This window comes from Nomascus leucogenys, chromosome 3, assembly GCF_006542625.1.
Source record: "Nomascus leucogenys isolate Asia chromosome 3, Asia_NLE_v1, whole genome shotgun sequence".
Classification (NCBI taxonomy): Eukaryota; Metazoa; Chordata; class Mammalia; order Primates; family Hylobatidae; genus Nomascus; species Nomascus leucogenys.
In genome coordinates, this window is record NC_044383.1 from 108354913 (window position 1) to 108373591 (window position 18679).

Genomic DNA, 18679 nt, shown 5'->3' on the forward strand with positions numbered 1-18679 from the left:
CAGTGTGGCTAAAACCATATGAGAAAGGGAAAGTAAGATAGGAGATGAGTTGCAGGGATAAATACAGGACAAATTTATTCAGGGAAATATAGTCCATAAAAATGTGTTTAAAATTTATACTACTACAATGGGAGGCCATTGGAGAATGTTTAAGTGGAGGAATAATGTAATCTGATTTAAGATTTTAAAAGATTATTTTGGTTTTTCTGTAGATAATTGACTATAAAGGGTCAGAAATGGACACAGAGAGAACAGATGGGAAGCTATGGCAGGGTCCAGGGAAGAGATGATGGCCTCTACCCTACAATACTAATGTGGAGATGGAATGAGAGGTTGGATTTAGGATATAGATATTGGAGGTGGATTTGGTAGGACTGGCTATGGATTGGATATGGCAACTGGACAAAGAGGAGAGTGGAGGATAGACTTGGCCTTACGTTAGCTGGACCTTACTCTGGAAGCCTAGTCCTGACATTTACTAGCTGTGAAATCTCAGAAAATATTTTACCACTTCAAGGCTCTGTTTTCACATCTTTAAAATCAGGATAAAGACAATTAGAATTGATAGTATTACAAAAGGAAATTTCTATGCTATGTCTAATGGAGTGCTTAGAAGTCAACAGGTGTTTAATCAATATAATATTTCAAAATATTTAATAAATAGGTATTCAAAAAATTATTTATTTATTTATTTATTTATTTATTTATTTTTTGAGATGGAGTTTCACTCTTGTCACCAAGGCTAGAGCGCAATGGTACAATCTCAGCTCACTGCAACCTCTGCCTCCCAGGTTCAAGCAATTGTCCTGCCTCAGCTTCCTGAGTAGCTGGGATTACAGGCACCCACCACCATGCCCAGCTGATTTTTGTATTTTTAGTAGAGACGGAGTTTCACCATATTGGCCAGGCTGGTCTCAAACTCCTGACCTCAGGTGATCCAGCTTCAGCCACCCAAAGTGCTGGGATTACAGGCGTGAGCCACCATGCCAGCCTATAATTTATTTTGCAGTGCATTGTGACATCTGCAAGACATTTAATGAAACCTTTCCTGATATTTGGTGAAAGAATGAAAAATGACTGAACCTGGTGATAATAATTAGGTGTTGTCATATCTGATTTGTCTGACTGTACCAAACAAGTATTGATTACTGGATTCTGCCATCTGGAAGGATGTCTCTCTCTGATATCATCTCCATGCCTCTACCCTTGGACAGGCAAGTGTTCCGCATTTGGTTAACATTTGGATAAAGACAGAGAAGACAGGAAGTTTAGACGACACGAGAATAGAAAGGAGAGCTAATAAAAGAGATGTTGAAATCAGGACTCAAAATATTCTCAACAGGCCAACAGCATGGGCCAGAACAAACAAGAAGAACCTTGAGAGCTAGAAACGTGAAGTTCTACATTTCTGTAAAAAAAAAAAAAAAAGATTAACCTCACACGTACAGGATTAACAGTAACTCATGTGAAAGGGCTTAGCAGTTAGAGTTGACTGCAAGGTCAGAATGAACTTGCAGCATGACTTAGCTGCTAAAATAGTAAAGACAATTTTAGGCTGCATTAATAGAAATCTAGTGTCAAGGACAAAAAGAAGGGGTGGTTCTACTGTGCTCTGTTCTGATCAAAGCCATCTGGAGCATGTCCATTTTTGAGGCCATGATTTATTCTTTAATTATTAAATAGTGACAATATATCACATAAGATTGAAATGTAGGAGTACAAAACTATATCAAGCAGAGATCCTGCGCTCAAAGATTCCACAGCAGAATAAGAAACTGACAAATATGTAAATAGCATACAAGGGAGAGAGATAAATGCCTCAGGAAAGATAACATTAAAGACTTATGTGAATGTTTTAGGTAGATATCGATCACTATCAGCTGTTACAGAAATCAAAGGAGTCAGATTTCATTCTGTAGGTAATGGGACAGTCATTGGAAATGTTTGAATTGGTGAATGATGTAATCAAATCTATGTTTCAAGAAAGAAAATAGAAGCTAATACCCAGCAATTTACAGATTAGTCCATATGATCCTTAAAGCACTATCTTGTGCTTGTGGAATTTAGCCACTTTAGATAGAACCAGAAAAAATTGAGAATTGCAAGAAGATAGATTTTGATTCAATATAATGAAGAAATTTCTACCTATCATGCTGTCTTAAGATGAAAAAACTGTTGGTAAGCACGTGACCAACCTTTTCAACTCTTTTTGAACAGTTCCAGCAAAGACTACATGGCCATGCTTCAAGCCCTACATGAGCTGATGCAGTAGCTGAGCTCAGGGTTTCCTTCTAGTCCTAGAGCTCTTAGAGGTCTGTGTTTTCATGGCATATTAATATGCTGATTAATTAACATGGTGAAAAAAACAGTTATTTCTGTATTTTGTTAGCTTCATATTTGTTCTTTCTATTGTCTATAAAATACCACTATGTATTTTATAACTTATTATATTATATGATTACATTAAAAAGTCTATTTAAACTGCTTTTGTCATTATTTTAATTCAAAACTTTAAAATTATTTATTACATATTTTAAGTAATTTGATCAAATCACATTATTTTGTCTTTAGTTCCAATAAGAGATCTTACTAGTCACTGCTGCTCACTTCTCAAGTAAGTAACAACAGCATGGTACTGGTACCACAACAGAGACATAGATCAATGGAACAGAACAGAGCCCTCAGAAATGATGCCGCATAGCTACAACTATCTGATCTTTGACAAACCTGACAAAAATAAGAAATGGGGAAAGGATTCCCTATTTAATAAATGGTGCTGGGAAAACTGGCTAGCCATATGTAGAAAGCTGAAACTGGATCCCTTCCTTACACCTTATACAAAAATTAATTCGAGATGGATTAAAGACTTACATGTTAGACCTAAAACCATTAAAATCCTACAAGAAAACCTAGGCAATACCATTCAGGACATAGGCGTGGGCAAGGACTTCATGTCTAAAACAGCAAAAGCAATGGCAACAAAAGCCAAAATCGACAAATGGGATCTCATTAAACTAAAGAGCTTCTGCACAGCAAAAGAAACTATCATCAGAATGAACAGGCAACCTACAGAATGGGAGAAAATTTTTGCAACCTACTCATCTGACAAAGGGCTAATATCCAGAATCTACAATGAACTCAAACAAATTTACAAGAAAAAAACAAACAACCCCATCAAAAAGTGGGCAGAGGACATGAACAGACACTTCTCAAAAGAAGACATTTATGCAGCCAGAAAACACATGAAGAAATGCTCATCATCACTGGCCATCAGAGAAATGCAAATCAAAACCACAGTGAGATACCATCTCACACCAGTTAGAATGGCCATCATTAAAAAATCAGGAAACGACAGGTGCTGGAGAGGATGTGGAGAAATAGGAACACTTTTACACTGTTGGTGGGACTGTAAACTAGTTCAACCATTGTGGAAGTCAGTGTGGCGATTCCTCAGGGATCTCGAACTAGAAATACCATTTGACCCAGCCATCCCATTACTGGGTATATACCCAAAGGACTATAAATCATGCTGCTATAAAGACACATGCACACATATGTTTATTGCGGCACTATTCACAATAGCAAAGAGTTGGAACCAACCCAAATGTCCAACAACGATAGACTGGATTAGAAATGTGCCATATACACATGGAATACTATGCAGCATAAAAATGATGAGTTCGTTCTTTAGGACATGATAAATGGAAAATCATTCTAGTAACTATCGCAAAAAAAAAAAACGCATGTTCTCATAAGTGGAATTGAAATGGAATCATGAAAAAGGGAAACACATCAGGATGTTGTGGGGGAGGGAGGACAGCATAGATATACTATGCTAATGAGAGTTAATGGTGAAAATAACATGCAATGGATAATATTAAAACTGCAATTGCAATGTACTAAAAAAATAAAAAAAAAAAAAAAAAAAAAAAAAAAAAAAAAAAAAAAAAAAAAAAAAAAAAAAAGATCTTACCAAATTTAAACAAAGGCCATAACATAAAATTAACCACAGCTATAAGTGGTATTAGATTATCAATTAGCACAACCAACAGGGAAAACTGGATCCTATATTTCTTCTATATTAAACATACACATACACTCAAAGTATAGAAATGGTGATTTTGCTTTCTAATTAATCACTTTAATTTCAAGGACTATTATAAAATATATTCATGATTTGGATTACAAATTATCATTCCAATTTCTTAACACTTTTAACAAAGCAATATGTCCCAAATTTATGTTAGCTTTATGTTCATTTTTAATATTATCTGTGAAATGCCAAAGCATATGCAACAATAACATGTGTCTACTTTTTTTTATACTGGAGAAAGTAAAAATCAATCACTGTGCTGTCAACAGGCAAGGAAACATCCAGGAAACAACAGGAAGAGGACCACAGCACAGGCTTGTAGTGATGAATTACATTGCGTCCCAGGGCTCGCAACTAAATCAACAGTGGTCTGATTAATGTTTCCTCCACATGACATTGCTGTATGAAAAGGAAAGCTTTGCACGTTTTCATGAGAGAGTGGTTTTAGTACACCTACAGGCACAGTGTGAGGAAGAATATGTATGAGAAGTTTCTTTAAAAAAATGTTGATTAAACTTAGACTAATATTTATTAGCAGAAAACTTATCCTGAGAAAAGCAGACTCCTATTGTACTTTATTTATTTAAAAAATTACTAGTTTAGGTAAAGTTTGTGTTGCCTTTCAGAATTGTATATTAGAAGTTCCAATTTTTCTAGAAAATGCAAGAGTATAACTGACAGACAACATTTATGAAATGTAAAGACCTTTTTCTTGATAAATAAAGAAATTAGAATCAGATAATGTTAAATAACAGAAAATGTAAGCACATCTTTGCAACTGCTAGCAATTTTTTTTTTACAGAAGTGAGCCCAAGTCTGATTTTTTGTTTACAATTTTTTTTTTACATTTTTTTCAAAATTTGATTTTTGACCCCGTGTTCCAGTTAGTCCCCATTTTCAGCCACCAGGCTGTCGATTTCCAATGGTGGGACATCCACTGTCTGCGTCTTCTGCTCCTGTTTCCAGGTAGCAGAAATATGTTTTGGGAGAAACAAATCACAATACAAGACAGACAGCCCATTCAGCGAGAACTCCATTTCCATTCTCTCCACCACAAAACTTCTCTGACTTTTTACATAATCTATATGCCTTTTCTTTCTTTGTTATTATTATTATTATTATTAAATATTATTGGCCAGGCGTGGTAGTTCACGTCTGTAATCCCAGAACTGTGGGAGGCCAAGGCAGGCAGATCAACTGAGGTGAAGACCAGCCTGGCCAACATGGTGAAACCCGTTCTCTACTAAAAATACATAAATTAGCCAGGCGTGGTGGCGGGCACCTGTAATCCCAGCTACTCGGGAGGCTGAGGCAAGAGAATCGCTTGAACCCGGGAGGTGGGGCTCACAGTGAGCCGAGATTCTGCAATTGCACTCCAGCCTGGGCAACAGAGCGAGACTCCATCTCAAAATAAACAAATGAAAATATCACTGTTAGTAACTGAAGATCATACTTTATTCATATTTCCTCAGTTTTTACCTAATGTCTTCTTTTCTGTTCCAGGATCTCATCCAAGTCAAGATATTACATTTGGTTAACATGTCTCCTCAAACTCCTCTTAGCTGTGACAGTTTTTCAGACTTTCTTAGTTTTTGATGACCTTGACAGTTTTGAGGAATACTGGTCGGGTATTTTGTAACAGTCTTCTCAATTAAGATTTGTTTGATGTTTTTCCCATGGCTAGACTGAGACATGAATTTTTAGGAGGAAGAACACAGAGGTAAAATGACGTTTTCATTACATCATATCAAGAGTATGTACTATCAACATGACTTACCACTGTTGACATTAAGCTTGAGGTACAGTTTGTCAAATTTCTCCAGTGTAAACATACTCTTGCCCCTCCTTTTATACTGTTTTGAAAGGAAGTCAAAGTCACTATGCTCAGCTTACTGTGCTCAAGACAGAGCAAGAGTCTGTTTGTGATTAGACTCATAAAATCTAATCACAAATTTCCCTGGAACACCACAGCAACACAGAGATAGCACCTTATTGCTAGCCATCACCTTTGACATACAGACAACAACATGTCAGCCAATGTTGTCATATTTTGGGTACTTTCCCGGCTCCCACCCACATGGCTTCTAAGAACAGCTGTGATCCCAGGCTCTTGGGTCCACAGAGGCATGAACCTGCTGAATGAGTCTATAAAGCAGAAAAGATGCCAAGACTGTAGAGTTCATTAGTTATTCTTCCTCATGTGTGGTTCCTGCTTTTTGCTTAGTTTGCTAAATTTTTCCCCAGTTTTGAGTTGATTTTTGGCCATTCTTTCTCTTTCCATTCTTCTTTCCGTATCTGCCTTATTTCATAACTGCTCTATTCCTGAGTGTCTTCTTACGGGTCACTCATAATGAGTTAACAACGTATCTGATGGGATAAACCTTAAGCAACATCATGCGCTACTTCCACAGATTGCTGATCACACCCCCATGCCTCCTGCGCTAAAGCTGAAATATGAAATTCCTTTGAGCAAAGAGTAAAACAGAAACTATTTCCATGGTAATGTCATTACCAATTAGTTTAATAAAATGCATAATTTAGTGTGTATAACACCAATGAAAAGAGATTCTAAAAGCCAGGATGACATCAGTTTTCTGCATTATCTTTCCAAAATGTGTACTAGACATATAGTATCCCCAAGCTATAAATGGGATGCTGAGAACATAAAGACATTTTTTAAAAATGGCTTCTGGTATCAAGAAACTTACAGACCAGTTAGCTGCTCCTGTGGTATAACTGAAAGGTTATCACCAACAAAGAGTTCCTTTGCATTTATTCTGAAATTACAATTATTACTGCAACTCTTTGTGAAGGCTATATTAAATTCTTCAGCACCATAATTAAAGAATTACACATTAAATAATAACACATAGTTTTTAAGATTTAAAAGAGTGAAACTATGTAATGTTGTTAGGATGTATTTTATTATTAATTGATTGCTCATGTTCTTTGCTGATTTTTAATTAGGTTATTCACTCCCTTTGTGGGAACTCTTTGTATATCTGGGTTACAATTCCTTTATCTATCATAGATTTAAGATGTTTTCTGATGTTTACTGCCTTTTTATGTATTGATCTCATTTTTACCATTCAAAGGTTTTTAATTTTACGTGGCCACACTTGCCGCTTTCCTACCAGATTTCTCCTTTCATATCCTTTTGACACTCTCACTAAAAACTTCAAGTAGAAAATATTGAAGTTCAACACTATGTAAACAATATGACTCCAACTGTGTAAAAATAAACAAAAAAGAAGGAAGAAAATTGTACTTCCAGAATTTTCCAAACTTTTCTGGATTAACACGTATTATCCTTATAATCAGATTAGACTATTAATTTAACAAATATTTTAAAATACACAGGTATCTCTCAAAGAGAAAATGCACAAACCCTCCAGTACCCACCAGCATTTCAGCATGGAAAGGCCAGTATTCTTGGGAACAGAGCTTAGAGTAGGTGAATTTTAAGCAAATGTCTGTGGAGACCACTTTTCCTCTTGGGACAGACATTCTGCCAAGACTGGTAAGGCTGATATTACCTGGATATAAGAGAAAGGACATTGAACCACTGAGAAGTAGAAAGAGCCAAGAAGAAAAAAATGAAATGGTTGAATCAATAATACGTCAATTCTTTATTCATATTTGAACGAAGCCTCCCTATTTCAGTTAGTAACTGAAATCTGTAAATAGTTTGGAAAAGGCAATAGGGATTAAAAGGTCATTCTCTTTTTCATTAAAATACACTAAATGCACAAAATACACTGAGTCTATAAAGTGCAGCCATTTAGACCAGAGAAATCAAAGAAAATGTGAGAGTTTTAAAACAGTGTCAGTCAACAAAAGACTGAAATTAGCAAAATGGAAAGAAAAGTGTTGCCTGAACAGAGAAAGGAAGGATTTAAAATAACTCTGACCAAAGCATTAGGAGATATACCTAATGTAAATGACGAGGTAATGGGTGCAGCACACCAACATGGCACATGTATACATATGTAACAAACCTGCACATTGTGCACATGTACCCTAGAACTTAAAGTGTAATAATAAAAATAAAATAAAATAACTGACCAAGAACAGGAGGCTAAGGAGTAATCTCCAGACCAAGAGACTGCTGTGTGCACTACGCATGACTCTATTCAGCCAGTGTGGTCACTGCGCTGGGCAAGAGTCTGATGGGGGGACGGCAGCATTAGGAGTACTCGGGCTCTGAAGCCAGTCTCAGCTTCTCCATGTAGTTATACCAGGTGACATTAAGCAAATCGTTTAGCCTTTCCACAAGGTTCACTGTGGAAAGTGTTTGAGACGATGGCTATACGGAACATGGTCCAGCTCTTGCCCCATTGCCTAGACTGGTGCCACCGACACCTGGTGGGTGCTCTATGAGTTGTTGAACAAATGAACAGAAAGTGCTTGACGATGACCTAAGATGAGTTATTCCTTTAGAAAGGACAGTGGACGGCAAATGGTGCAGAAACGTGTTACATTTGCTAAGAAGAGGGTCAACTGCTCTGAGCAAGTGTGGTGTGGGATGTGGTTGTAATGGAAAAGCTAGAATTTGATGTGGCCTTTGATGAATGGGATAAATTTAAATGGATAAAGAACAAGAAATAGAAGAGAACAAAAAAATAGGGTGAGTAGAAACATTTGAAAGAAGCTGCACAAATCATTTGTGACTCAAACAAATGGAGGATGGCAGGAAATGAGGTGTAAAAGTAGGAAAAGTTGGGAGGTGGATTCACGAGTGTTTTATTATTATGTTTTATAACTTACATGTAGGTCACATATATTTGTTTATATCTCAAATATTAAATAATATTTCTGAAATAGATTAGAGCTGGAGAGGAAGGTTTGGTGCATCGAATTACTAACTGGAAGGAAGATACCTCTAAATTTATGTTTCGGGGAAAAAACTCTTATCCCATGTTTCTGGTATAACCATTTCCTCTGCTTTTCTAACATTTTGGAACTGTTCTTGGGGACTTAATAAAATGGTATAAATTTATTTTAGACAAATTATTAATAAAACTTTAAAAGAAGTATGTTGTTGTATTTTCTCTTTTATCTCAGAAATTCAACTCCTGAACAAACTCATTAACATATTTCTGGACATATTTGTGTTGCTACATGACAGAGTATAAGGTTTAGGTCTGAAATAAAGCACCTAAAGTTAATTTAGTGCACAATAGCTTCTTTGGTTTCTTGCTGTTTTACTGACATAATGCATTTTGTTGAGAAACTGCCCTATAAATCAGCCTGTTTATCAGCATTCCCTTTTGAGAATTTTAACATTTTAACAAATTAGAATGGGATACGCATAGCATCTCATTTCAATATAATTTTGCGTAGAGTTTTTTTCATAAGAATTAGGAGTTTGCTCAAAATGGAGTACAGGCTTTACTGGCCCCAGGAGAAAGGTGGGAAGAAGGCTAAATTGCACTGGAGGGAAGGATAGGGGGTGGGAAGAGTTGGAGGAGGTATGAATTTCAGAGACAGCAAGGTAGAAGAGTTCATGCTGAGACCAGCAGTTCTGGATAAAAGTGAGGAGAGAAATCTCTGAGTGGGCCTAGGGCCAATGTTTGGGGAGGGAAAGAAACAGCACTGGAGAGGCGCTTCACAGGAAAGGCCAGAAAAAATTTAAACAAGAAACAGATTCACATTCAAGCAAAATGTGAAAATTTGTGCCCATTAAGTGAAGGAAATTTTGATGCCGAGAGCTGACCCAAATCTGCCCTTCCAAAGTGCTGGCAAATTCACAGCAAATTCAAATTAGGGCCATCAGAGGCTGGTCACTAAAACAAAACAGTAACAATATTAAAAATAAAAACACTAGCCTAACAGTGGTTATTTATTGGGAGGTTTCTGTGGGCCAAGGTTGGGCTAATTGCATTACACAGATTAATTGCCTTCTTCTTCCAACATGGGTGTCGTTACTCCTACTTCGTAGATGAGGAGAGACCTGAAGAAGTTAGGTAACTTGCCCAAAGTCACAGGATTAATGAGTCCTCAGGGAGGGTAGGAGCTGCCAGAAACTGCGAAGTTCTGTGTATGTTCAGGGCACTCCCCACCATATCCCAACGCTTTTACAAAGTTGTCTTTAAAATTTTGGCTCATATATCTCCTAAAAGAATTCTGAAAAGCTTCTACTCACTGGCACATTTATAAGTTAACATCTGTATTTTTCCAAAGCTTAAATAGTTGCAAATGCTGTAATTTCTGCTATAGTTTAAATATAGACATTTTAAAATAAAGCTCTTTCATCACTTTTAATTTGTCCAGTGGAACTTCTACATTATAGTGTTTTAATACCAATCACAATTCATTTTAAAAATACATGAACAATTTTTAAGTTACTATTTAACCTCTTCCCTTTCTCCCCTTGAACTCCTATTTCCATTCCACTTTCCCCCACAAAATTGTATCCTACTGTAATGTATCTTTGTGCTTGAAATCACTCTGACATAATGTGCTATAAGAAAAACATTTACATAGTTTTTAATGTTTTATGTTTAATTTGCTGTGCCTTCAGGCTCTAAGAGTTAAAATAATTTCTTCAGACTTGAGTTATCATTTTAAATATCATTTGTACACAGTTGATTAAAACGATATAAGCATAACCCAAATGTTGATAGTTATTACACATAAAAGTATAATTTTATGAGGAAAACATTATTAAATGGTACAGATACAGCTTTTTTCCAACTGGTTAATGCACTCAGTAATAAATAGCATTTGTTGCTAAAATGAGACAGGACTGCATTTTTTTTTTTTTTTTTCTGACATGGAGTTTCACTCTGTCACCCAGGCTGGAGTGCAGTGGCATGATCTCAGCTCACTGCTACCTCCGCCTCCTGGGTTCAAGACATTCTCCTTCCTCAGCCTCCTGAGTAGCTGTGATTACAGGTGCATGCCACAATGCCCGGCTAATTTTTTGTATTTTTAGTAGAGACGGGATTTCACCATGTTGGCCAGTCTGGTCTCAAACTCGTGACCTCGGGTAATCGTCCGGCCTCGGCATCCCAAAGTGCTGAGATTACAGGCGTGAGCCACCACACCTGGCCAGGACTGCAAAAAAATTGATAGCAAAAAAGGAGAGAGTGTTTGGCCACTTCTGAGAGTAATTTACCAAAGGCATATTAGTCATCATTGTTACATTATATTAATAAATAAGGAGAAAAGTAGTGAGGAGTCACCATGAACAGAAGACTTTTGCCCATGTTAAGAAAAATGGTTGGCCAGTGTGGTGGCTCACACCTGTAATGCCAGCACTTTGGGAGGCTGAGGTGGGCAGATCACAAGGTCAGGAGATCGAGACCATCCGGCCAACATGATGAAACCCCGTCTCTACTAAAAAATACAAAAAATTAGTTGGGCATGGTGGTGCGTACCTGTAGTCCCAGCTACTTGGGAGGCTGAGGCGGGATAATCACTTGAACCCAGGAGGTGGAGACTGCAGTGAGCCGAGATCTCACCACTGCACTCCAGCCTGGCGACAGAGCAAGACTCTGTCTCAAAAAAAAAAAAAGAAAGAAAGAAAGAAAAATATGGTTAATAAATAGTTTCTTCTACAAGTAAGAAAAAAGTTGAAGAAAATATAGTACATTATTTTACACTATAAATGCTAGCTTTTATAGATTATTAAGTTAGATTAATTTTTTTTATACTTACAGGCTTAACACAAATTCATCAGAATCTAATGTGAAAGTTTTCAGTTCCTCTTTCATGAAAAATATATCAGACACAGATGGGCACCTTGACTAAATGATGCTTTCCAGAAACAAATATTTTGAAAACTCTCTTTGTCACCATAAAATTGCTTAAAAAATATATATTCTCTAGGACAATGCTTCACGGCAAGATTAAAGGTTAGGATGTCTTCCTTTTTAAAATGGAAGAATGGTAGATATGATATTGTGTATTGTGATGTAATAAGGAATATATGTGTGGCCTCTGCCCTTGGATAAATATTAGTAGTGTTTCCCTGAGTTCTGTGAGCTGCTATAGCAAATTAATTGAATCTGAGGAGAGGGTCATGGAAACCCTGATTTATAGCTGGCCAGTCAGAAGCACAGGTCACAACGTGGGGCTTGCAACTGGCATCTGAAGTGGGGGCAATCTTGTGGGACTGAGCCCTCAACCTGGGGGATCTGACTTTATTTCTGGGTAGATAGTCTCAAAATCTAGTTAAATTATAGTACACCCACTTGGTGTCTGCTGGAGAGTTGCTTGGTAGGTAGGGGAGAAAACCATGTCAGAAGTGCTGTGTTGAGTGGTGTGTGAGAGTAGAAAAGGCACTTGGTTTTTCTCCTTTCTCAAATAGTAGGTGTGAAAGTGGATGCAACAAGTAGAATCCACATCACACCCTTAACCAGAAATGGGTCCTGAAAACATACCAATGAACCCCTTGGAAAGTCTGTGGGCACCCCCAAGAGTACTGATGCTCAAGGTTGAAGGCCTCTGAGGCCATAACAAATACATTTGAAAAGTAGAATGGAAAAGACATCAGCTTTAGAATCAGTGAGATACGGGTTCTAAGCCTGCTGCTGCTCACAACTCGTGTGATTCTGAGCATGCGACTTAAACTCTGAGTCTCAGTTTTCTAATCTGTAAAGATGATAATCCTAATGCTGGATACCCAGGATTGCTGAGAGGATAAATGAGGCAATATGTGTGAATCTCATGGTGCAATGCCTGGACAAATGTACTCGAGACATACTAATTTACTCTTAGTAACTTTCTTTCTTTCCTAACACAGATAAGGGTACTTATTCCACAGGATTTGTTGAAGATTTAAAAAGATCATTTCAGTTTTGCCTTTTCCCCCTAGAATGTCAGAAATTTTTATTTATCAAGAAGTTTGCATAATGTATTTAGTAAATATTTATTGAGTGATTATTATGTACTAGGCACTGTTCTTGGTGTGTTGGATGTAAAAATAAATAAGACACAGTTCCTGGTTTCATGAACATAGCTCACAATTTGGCCATAGATGAATGTACCCATTAACTATTTAATAATGGGTTAACTACTAATTGTATTTAGGAAATTTTATTGATTTCTGAGAGAACAATTTCAGTAAGAAGATGAGAACAGATACTAAATTCTGGTTGTATAAGGAGTACGTGGAAAGTGAGAGAAAGTATATAGTCTACTTCATCAAGAAATTTAAATCAAAATGGAAGAGAATGAAGAGGGTGGCTGATCAGAAGGCAGAGTGAAGGGATGTGAGAAATGCTAGGAAATTTACAGACCTGGCATGGGGAACTGGTACCTAAGATAGAGAATCAACATTGCAGAGGCGAAGTGCAGACCAATGATGTGCAGGTCCCAAAGGTGGCTGGAAACCATGGCGTTACAGCACAGTTGGAGGTCAGGTAAGAAAGGTAGGTAAGAAGAGTGAGACAGGAAAAGTTAATTTTGGTTACTGGGTCTGGATTCCTGATGCCAAGGCACAGCTAATATTCATCTTTCAATAGAGAGGCATCCTGTTTCTACATCCTTATGTCTGATCCATCTGCAACATCATCACTGGCAGAGCACTGAGTTTGAAAATGAAACTGTAATGATTAACATAAACAAGTGATGAAAGCAAGACATTAATCAATAAATTTTTGACAAACTTTTTATATTGATTTTATTTAGACTTGCAAACAAATATGATGTTTGTTTTATGGCAAGAAAAAAGAGGAAGCTGAAGTATATGGACGAGACAACAGCTGGACGAACGGTTGAGTATATACCCATGAAGCTGTGTATGAATATATACGCAAGCCAAACCCGTATCTACTGAATTAGGGGTTCCAGCGGTCTGGCCCCAGAACATAATTTTTTAAGCACTACTTCCCGCTACCCCAGTGATTGTGATTAATGTTTGTGAACTAGTCATTTAGAACACACTGAAATTTAAGGTCATTTTTTTTTTTTTTTTTGAGACGGAGTCTCGCTCTATCGCCCAGGCTGGAGTGCAGTGGCGCAATCTCGGCTCATTGCAAGCTCCGCCTCCCGGGTTCACGCCATTCTCCTGTCTCAGCCTCTCCGAGTAGCTGGGAATACAGGCGCCCGCCACCACGCCCGGCTAATTTTTTGTATTTTTAGTAGAGACGGGGTTTCACTGTGGTCTCGATTTCCTGACCTCGTGATCCGCCCGCCTCAGCCTCCCAAAGTGCTGGGATTACAAGCGTGAGCCACTGCGCCCGGCCAGGCCATTGTTGTTAAATAATTTACCCAAAGGTAGGTGCAAGTCAGTTTGTTCCATTCGAAATGATTCCAATCGCAAAAATATTTAGGTATGAAAATGTCTTGAGAAGGTTCCATTCTCTACTAACCTCAGCACCAGCATTTCCCACTGGGTTTCTATCCAATGCAACCTACCATCCAGGGTCTTGCAGGTTGCAATACTCGGTTGGGATCCTCTAGCAGAAGCACTTCTTTACAAGTTACATACTCCTCACTCACAATTCATTTTAGGTTTTCTTGTCCAACTAGAGCCAATGACACATAATCCTCAAATCTTAAAACTATGTCTTCATAATTTTCTGGAGGCAAAAAGGGGCGAATCTACTCAAGGTTGGGGTTACTAAGGAAAAGGAAAATCCTGGTTTTTTGTTTAATTTTTTTTTTTATACTTTAAGTTCTGGGATACATGTGTCAAATGTGCAGGTTTGTTACATAGGTATACACGTGCCATGGTGGTTGCTGCACCCACTAACCCGTCATCTACATTAGGTATTTCTCCTAATGCTCCTGTTTTTTGTTTTTTTTTTTAGGTACATTATGTGCTATTATTCACTTACTCTGTCCTTAATGAAAAAATAGATTTTAAGAAAGTTACCAGCATATTATGCATGATAAATGGGAGGATTAAGGGTGTGTGGCAATTTTATAGTTCCCTGTAGCAGAAAAAATGTGTTTAAATTATTTGTTTGTAGACTTGGACTTTTACCAGATCTCCAGACATTATTGTGTTCTTTCTTCATGAGAAATTCTTTAGAAAAATCCACCAAAAGTAATCCTGGTTTAGCTGTTCTCCCTAACTGAAATATGTATGCTTGCATCTGGAATTGCATCTGGAATAAAAGATAAATGATAATTAAATGCGTATCTAAGTGCAGGGGAATAATTTTTCAGTGTGAAAGTACTAACAATATACTGTTCAACAATCATTAACCTCTACATGGTGATGTCTAGATCTCAAGAAAAAATGGAGATAAGTTTGTCACTGAGTTCTCACTTTAATGTTGTACATTAATTAAGTATATAAAAGTTAGTAAAGTGGGCAAGTTAATTTTTATTTTTAATAATAAAATATTAATTAGTATTAATTGCTGATAATTTAATTCAATCAACAATGGACCGGAGATCAGTAAAGTATTTTCAATTTCAGTAAGATGATGAGAACAGATACTAAATTCTGGTTGTGTGAGGGGCAAGTGGAAGTGAGACAAAGTATATAGACTACTTCATTAAGAAATTTATTGATGTGTGGGATGCAAAAATAAATAAGACAGTTCCTGGTTTCATGAACACAGCTCAAAATAAAATTATCTGACAATAAAGTCATATCCCTCAGATCTCAACTTCCACTCTCTCTACCCTCCTGGGAGGTCAGCGAACAGAACTGAAAGCCCCAACCCTCTAATCACTTGGTTGGTTCCCCTGGCACTGGGATATCCCCTTGCACTGAGATAAATATTTAGTATAAATCATATTTTTTAATCCTCCTAACTATCCTGCTATTATCACTAGTTTATATATGGAAAATAGATTTTTGGAAAATAAAGTGACTTGTATAATGTTGAAAAACTAGTAAGTGGCAGAGCTGAATTTGAACCTATACAGTCTAGAGCCCAAACACTACTACTCTAAGCATTATTTCTTAAAGTGTGCAGGTGTAAAGAATTGTAGTTTAGGTATAGAACTCACCCACAATGTGCACCCCCCAAAAAAACAAAATAAAATAATGGCATGAAGGTAGTGGTAACCTCTCGATGAACTCACAGGACGTATATAGCTCATGTTGTACAAGAATTCAGTAAAAACATTCTCAATGTGAGCTATAAAAACACTCTAGGTCATACTCTGAAGCCAAATGGATTAAAATCAGCCAGTTTACAAAAAGCAGCCTCAGATGTGATGTAGCCCTATTAGGTTTCAGTAAATAAAGAGGTCAGAAGGAGATAGTTTCCATATGAGCAAAGAGGGTTTGTTTCCTAGATCATGCTGTTAATGCTTTTCTAAGGGGCCTATGGTTTTTCACAAATTTTGAAGGGAAAAAATGAATTAAATGCCAAATAACAACTCAGAAAGTTTAAGATTTATACCAAAAATTCTCAATTTACATATTAATTGCTAGAATACTTAATATTTGCTAAATACTGTGCTTTTCCTAAGGTTCTTGTGAACTATATAGCACAACTAGGTGCTCATGAGAGTCATGCACCACATAATGATGTTTCAATCAACAATAGACCACATATACAATGATATCCCATAGATTATAATATTGTATTTTTACTGTACATTTTCTATGTTTAGATACACAAATACTTACCATTGTGTTGCAGTTGCCTATGGTATTCAGTGCAGTAACATGCTGCACAGTTTTGTAGCCTAGGAGAAACAGGCTATACCCTATAGCGTAGATGTGTACAGCCTAGCATATACCATCAAAGTTTGTGTAAGTATGCTCTATGATGTTCCTCAGGAACAAAATTACCTACCAATGAATTTCTCAGAAGATGTCTCAGTCACTAAGTGATGTATGACTATGTATGACCATGTATGACTACATAGATTAGAAAACTAAGGTTTCATGTTAAGAGATGGTATTCAATCCTAACCTGACTGTGCTCATCCACTACTCTAGTTCTAACCTGTGAAGAACTTAGGACATTTCAAGAAGAGAGATACTTTAGATAGATTTAAAAGACAAGTAAACAAAGAAGAGCTAGAATAGTGACCAGGTGAGCAAAAAGAGTTTAAATAATATGACTCATTCAGAGACTTTTTAAAAAGGTGTAAATGTGCTGATGTTCACTGAGCATGGCAGAGCTGCAGAAGATGAGACTGGAGAGAGGAGGGAGTCTGATTCTAAGGGCCTTTTGTGGTAGTGTGTATAATTGGAATTTTAAAGCAGGTGAGAGGCATCATTAGATTTGCATTTTAGAAAAATTACTCAAAAAGCAAGAAAAGTTTCCCAGGGCACTAGAGAGGAAGGACATCAAAGTGCACATCCCGGGTTACAATATACCTTCTCCCCTCAAATTATCTGAAATGCATTCCAATCACATTTACACAACTAATTTTTAGACACTATTTTTTATCTTTTCCCTTGAAAAATTGTAAGCATCACAAATTGTTCTTCAAGGTAGAAATAGGCCTGGCGCGGTGGCTCACGCCTGTAATCCCAGCACTTTGAGAGGCCGAGGCGGGTGGATCATGAAGTCAAGAGATCGAGACCATCCTTTCTAACACGGTGAAACCCTGTCTTTACCAAAAATACAAAAAGTTAGCCAGGCGTGGTGGTGGGCGCCTGTAGTCCCAGCTGCTCAGGAGGCTGAGACAGGAGAGTGGCGTGAACCCGGGAGGCGGAGCTTGCAGTGAGCCAAGCTCGCGCCATTGCACTCCAGCCTGGGTGACAGAGCGAGACTCTGTCTCAAAAAGAAAAAAAAAAAAAGATAGAAATAATAACTGTGGATGTTGTTTGCCCGTTATTTCCTGCAGAGTACTATCTTGTCAGATTGTAATCTTTTTTCTCAAGGCTCTGCCTTTGGACATGATAGAAAGATGTTATAATAGTGAAATTACACTGGGGCATGGGGAAGGGAAGCTATTAAGCTTATTTATCCTGATGCTGCTCTACAATGTGGGGATTTGAGAAGGCAGAAAGTAAAGGCAGGAGACTAGTAAGGAGTTTACTGAAAAAATTCAGGTAAAAGTTAATACGTAAACCAAGGCAGTGGAAGTGGAAGTGGAGATTAAGGCTTGGCAAATGCGATGGGATGACAAAGGGAAAAGAAAGAATCTAATGTGGTTCTTAGGTTTCTTGTTTGGGGATCAAGGACAACATAGAGTACAGGAGGAGAAACAGGTTTGCGAGAGTGAAAGTGAAACGGGAAGAATTCCCTTGTCTCCCTCGAAGGCATGGAATGGGGGCGTGGCTCCCTTCTTCGGTGCCTTGATGTTCAAACCTCTAGGGGAACATACAGACAGGCAGGCTGTGGGGCTCCGACCCCACGACAGTGTCTAGGGGTGAATGTTTACAGCTCCTGAAGTTTTAGTGGGCATGTGTTACAGGGTGCTCTTTTATTTTGCCATCTATAGGCGGCTTGTGTTAACCAGATCAATTAGTTCCTCTACCTTGTCACAAGGACAGAGAACTTTCTGTATCCTGGGTTCTTGCCTTGATGTACCGGAAGAATCGGATCACACGTGGGCTTGGAGAATGAGTGCAAAGTTTTACTGAGTGGAAGTAACTCTCCTCTGATGGGGGAGCCAGAAGGGAAATGGTTTCCCGTGGAGTTGCCCTGGCTCTCCTCCGACTGCTTGGGCCAAACTCCGTCTTGTCCTTCAGGTCGGTGGCCTGCTGGCGTG